The following is a 5,728-nucleotide window of genomic DNA, read 5'->3' on the forward strand; positions in this document are numbered from 1 at the left end:
TTAGCATAAGTTGTTGGTGCACATAGGTGAACCATAGTATATAGGCTTTGGGCTTGACAAAGTAAACGCTAGTTTTATTCCGCATTTGTTAAGCCCATCTCGTAAAAGTTTTAAATCGCCTATTCACCCCCCCTCTAGGCGACATCCGTGTCCTTTCAACATCCCTTTCTAAAAACTACCCGCAATCGTCTCGAATACTGGGATATTACACTCTATGACAAAGTATACTATCTAGCTGATGGTATATATCCTGCATGGTCCATATTTGTGAAGGTAATCCATTTACCTGCAAATAAAGCCAAGGCAAGGTTTGCTAAAGAGCAAGAGACCTGTAGGAAAGATGTGGAGCGAGCATTTGATATGCTGCAACCATGTTGGGATATAGTTCGGCAACCTGCTAGGACTTTGAGCCATAAGACTATCTCGAGGGGGGTCATGACTGATTACGTGATCATGCATAATGTAATCGTTGAGGATGGACGTGACGGGAGCTTGTTTGATTGATACGTCCCAAACGTATCTATAATTTCTTATGTTCCATGCTACTTTTATGATGATACTCACATGTTTTATACACATTATATGTCATTATTATGCGTTTTCCGGAAGAGTAAAATACACCACTGGTCCTATAAGTTTGCTGGGGGTGTCAAGTTAGTCCCATAGGTTTGGAAATGCACATCCAAGTCCCAAATGTTTGTAACGTGAGTCACCGTTTGTCCTAAGCAGCTCTGACCATCGTTTGACCATTGCCACGTCAGACTAGGGGTCCACGTGGGCATAGCAGCGCACTCATATAATTATGCAGATAGCCCCTGGAGTCCTCTCTTTCTCATAACCAGTGCCCAACACGGGATTTGCCCCAAATCAATCAGCGCAGAGGCGACGGGAGGCGACTGCATCGGCGGGTGGGCGGCGGCGGCGGCGGATGCGGCAGGACGTCGGCGAGCTTTCCGCCACCCCGTGGTGATACTCCTCCACAAGGATGCCCGCAAGGTTTCGACCTCGTGGTGATCCTCCTCCGCAGTATGGTAAGAATCGGAACCCTAACCCTAAATCGCCATTCTAGCCCAATCTTGCAACCCTGTAGACAGTAATGGAGTAATGTGTATGCGTTAGTGACATGTTTGAATATTTCCTTCGAATTTTAGGACCTCTGGAAGAGCTTTTCTCCGTAGAGATTAATCATGGTGGTTTGTTTTGCGGACACGGGACGAACAAGACCTATTTGGATTGTCAGACCGATTACTTTGATAATTGTGAGGTTGATACTTGGTCCCCATTGTGGATAAGAGATTTCTTGATGGAGCTTGGGATTGATGCGGATAGAATGCAAGTGGCGTGGAAGCTTCCTGGGAAGGGATTTGCTGATGGTTTGCGGATAATTGCAAGCGATTCTGATACTATTATGATGACTGCAGTAGTTCCGAAGTTTCAGTTGTTCAGACTCTTTGTGACTGAGAAGGATTTGTTTGATGGATTGTGCCTTGATGATATTTGCATACTTGGATCCCCTAATTTGCCTCCTGTCCGAAAATAAGAAAAAAATTGGACAAACAAGTTGAAATTTCAAACAATTGTTTTGCAACGCCAACTTTGAAAGGTGTGTTCCATGTGTCAGGAAAAACAGGGGAGTATATTATTGATATTAACAAGAATGAATGTGAATGTGGGAGCTGGCAGTTAAGAGGCATTCCTTGCAGGCATGCATGTTCTGTGTTTAGGCATGAGAGAATTAAGCCTGAAACTAGAGTATGTCAATCCTATAGTATTCAGTCCTTCAAGGAAGCTTATGCCACTGGTATACTGCCATGTAGAGATAGAAGAGCATGGCAAAAGATAGATGCAAATCCAGTCAAACCACCTTTGTATGATAAGATTGTTGGAAGGCCATCTAAGAAGAGGAGAAAAAGTGCACTTGAGCTACAAGAAGGGGCTAAGATGAGCAAACATGGATCAATATCACACTGTAGTCTATGCAATTCAGTGGAGCATAACAAACGAAAATGCCCAAACAGGGGAATGCAAGGGCAAGCACTAGGTGATGATGCAGCAGCTCCTGCTCCAGCTCATGTTCCACCTAAAAGAAAGCCACCTGTTAGGAGGAAAATGGTTGCTACACAGGTACATTCTCCAACCATTCTCTGTTTTGTAGGAATCTACTGCAACTCATTCTCCAACTCATTCTCCGTTTTGTAGGAATCTGCTGCAAGCACTGATAATGCCATACAAAACGGTAGCCAGTCAACCGTGCAACAAGCTCTCATTCTACAAGTAATTATTGCCTCCCATCATCCTTATATGTGTTATCTTCATTTTACAAGTAATTTACATGTGTTTTGTGCTGTCTTGCAGTCACAAGACTCACAAGCTTCACAGTAGTCCCGAGTTTTGATGCCACTTCCCGAGTCTAGCTTCCTTGCACGCACCAAATCTGCTTTGCCGACCAATCTCGCACGCAGCAAGGCTGCTTTGCCAACCAATCTCCAGTCAACTAAACAGGCAAAGAAGAGAGGTGCGAAGCCAAAGAAGTAGGCTGCATACCCAGCTTAGGGAGTAACTTTTTGGACAGTTTCGTTTTGGACAGCATTTTGGACAGTTGGCCGAAAGAAAGATGAAGAATGATGTCTGCTAGGTGTTATGTATTAAACCTCATGCATTAGCCTTTTGCTGTAGGTTTAAGTGCACCTCTTGATGTGCGTCTTTAAATTGTAAATCATACACTTTATGTGATGATTATCCCAGTTTATTATGCACACTATGTTTCAGAATGTCACTTTTATTTCAGACTATATATCTGTCAAACCTGATGGTTACTCAACTGGAGAAAATGCATTTGTTTGAGACAGAGGACTCCATGGGGCTATCCGCATAATTACATGAGTGTTGCTATGCCCACGTGGAACTCTAGTCTGGCGTGACAATGGTCAAACACTGGTCAGAGCTGCTTAGGACCAACGGTGACTCATGTTGCAAACATTTGGGACTTGGATGTGCATTTTCAAACCTATGGGACTAACTTGACACCCCCAGCAAACTTATAGGACCAGTGGTGTATTTTACTCATTCCGGAACTAACCTATTGACGAGATGCCGAAGGGCCAGTTGCTGTTTTCTGCTGTTTTTGGTTCCAGAAATCCTAGTAAGGAAATATTCTCAGAATCGGACGAAATCAATGCCCAGCATCCTATTTTTCCACGAAGCTTCCAGAACACCCGAGAGCCACCGTAGGGAGCCCCGGTGGGCCCGGATGATAGGGCGGCGCGGCCGGGGCCTGGGCCGCGCCCCTATTGTGTCACCGCCTCGTCGGCCCTCCGACTCCGCCTCTTCGCCTATTTAAGCCTCCTCGACCTAAAACCTCGAGACGGAAAAGCCACGGTACGAGAAACCTTCCGCGAGCCGCCGCCATCGCGAAGCCAAGATCCGGGGGACAGAGTCTCCGTTCCCGGCACGCCGCCGGGACAGGGAAGTGCCCCCGGAAGGCATCTCCATCGACATCACCGCCATCTTCATCAACGCTGTTGTCTCCCATGAGGAGGGAGTAGTTCTCCTTCGAGGCTAAGGGTTGTACCGGTAGCTATGTGGTTAATCTCTCTCCTATGTACTTCAATACAATGATCTCATGAGCTGCCTTACATGATTGAGATTCATATGAGTTTTGTATCACTATTAGTCTATGTGCTACTCTTGTGATGTTATTAAAGTAGTCTATTCCTCCTTCACGGTGTAATGGTGACAGTGTGTGCATCGTGTAGTACTTGGCGTAGGCTATGATCATTATCTCTTGTAGGTTATGGAGTTAATTATTACTATGATAGTATTGATGTGATCTATTCCCCCTTTTATAGTGTGATGGTGACAGTGTGCATGCTATGTTAGTACTCGGTTTAAATTGCAAAGATCTATTATGCTCTAAAGGTTACTTAAATATGAATGTCGAATGTTGTGGAGCTTGTTAACTCCGGCATTGAGGTGCTCTCGTAGCCCTACACAACGAATGGTGTTCATTATCAAACAAGAGTATATGTAGCACAAAGGAAGAGAACTTATTTATTTATGTGATCAATGTTGAGAGTGTCCACTAGTGAAAGTATGATCCCTAGGCCTTGTTTCCAAATACTGCAATCATCGCTTGTTTACTGTTTTACTGCATCTTTACTTCTTGCAACATTACTACCATCAACTGCACGCCAGCAAGCACTTTTCTGGCGCCGTTACTACAGCTCATATTCATCCATACTACTTGTATTTCACTATCTCTTCGCCGAACTAGTGCACCTATACATCTGACAAGTGTATTAGGTGTGTTGGGGACACAAGAGACTTCTTGTATCGTGATTGCAGGGTTGCTTGAGAGGGATATCTTTGTCCTCTTCCTCCCCGAGTTCGATAAACCTTGGGTGATCCACTTAAGGGAAACTTGCTGCCTGTTCTACAAACCTCTGCTCTTGGAGGCCCAACACTGTCTACAAGAATAGAAGCACCCGTAGACATCAAGCACTTTTCTGGCGCCATTGCCGGGGAGGAAAGGTAAAAGGCACTCATACTCCGGTTCCAGGTAAAGTACTTTTCTGTTGCCATTGTGTGTGTGCTCGAAGCTATTTCCTTTAGATCCTGCAATTGCATCTTTTTGTTTCTTGTTTACACTAGTTAGGCATAATGGAAAACAACAAAAATATGAGAGATCTTTATGAACTTTATCTTGAATTAGGACATGATGTGTTTGAAGAGAGAATTAAAAAAACCATGGAACTTTATATGCATACTAATGGGAATGTTATTAATATGAATGCTTTGAACACTAATGTTGCTAATGCTATGGAAAATTCTAAGCTTGGGGAGGTCGGTTTTGATGAAAATGATCTCTTTAGCCCTCTGGGTATTGAGGAGAAAGTTTATGTTGATTATGATATGCCTCCCATATATGATGATTATAATGATAGTGGTCTTTTGTTGCCACCTACTATGGAGGATAAATCTTGTTATGATTATACTATGCCTCCTATATTTGATGATGAGAATAATAATGATAGCTACTTTGTTGAATTTGCTCCCACTACAACTAATAAAACTGATTATGCTTATGTGGAGAGTAATGATACTTTTATGCATGTGAATAAGAATGCTTTATGTGATACTTATATTGTTGATTTTGCTCATGATGCTACTGAAAGTTATTATGAGAGAGGAAAATATGGTTGTAGAAGTTTTCATGGTACTAAAACACCTCTCTATATGCTGAAAATCTTGAAATTGCGCTTGTCTAGTTTTCCTATGCTTGTTGCATTATGCCTACATGACTTGTTTATTTACAAGATTCCTTTTCATAGGAAGTGGGTTAGGCTTAAATTTGTTTTGAATTTACCTTTTGATGCTCTCTTTTGCTTCAACTCTTATTTCTTGCAAGTGCATCATTAAAATTGCTGAGCCCATCTTAATGGCTATAAAGAAAGAACTTCTTGGGAGATAACTCATGTGTTTATTTTACTACAGCAATTTTGTTTTATATTTGAGTCTTGGAAGTTGTTACTACTGTAGCAACCTCTCTTTATCTTTATTTTATTGCATTGTTGTGCCAAGTAAAGTCTTTGATAGTAAAGTCAATACTAGATTTGGATTTCTGCAGCAAACAGATTTCTTGCTGTCACGAATTTCAATATGCCTCTCTGTAGGTAACTCAGAAAAATCTGCCAATTTACATGCGTGATCCTCAGATATATACGCAACT

The sequence above is a fragment of the Lolium rigidum genome, chromosome 6 (assembly GCF_022539505.1).
Source record: "Lolium rigidum isolate FL_2022 chromosome 6, APGP_CSIRO_Lrig_0.1, whole genome shotgun sequence".
Lineage (NCBI taxonomy): Eukaryota > Viridiplantae > Streptophyta > Magnoliopsida > Poales > Poaceae > Lolium > Lolium rigidum.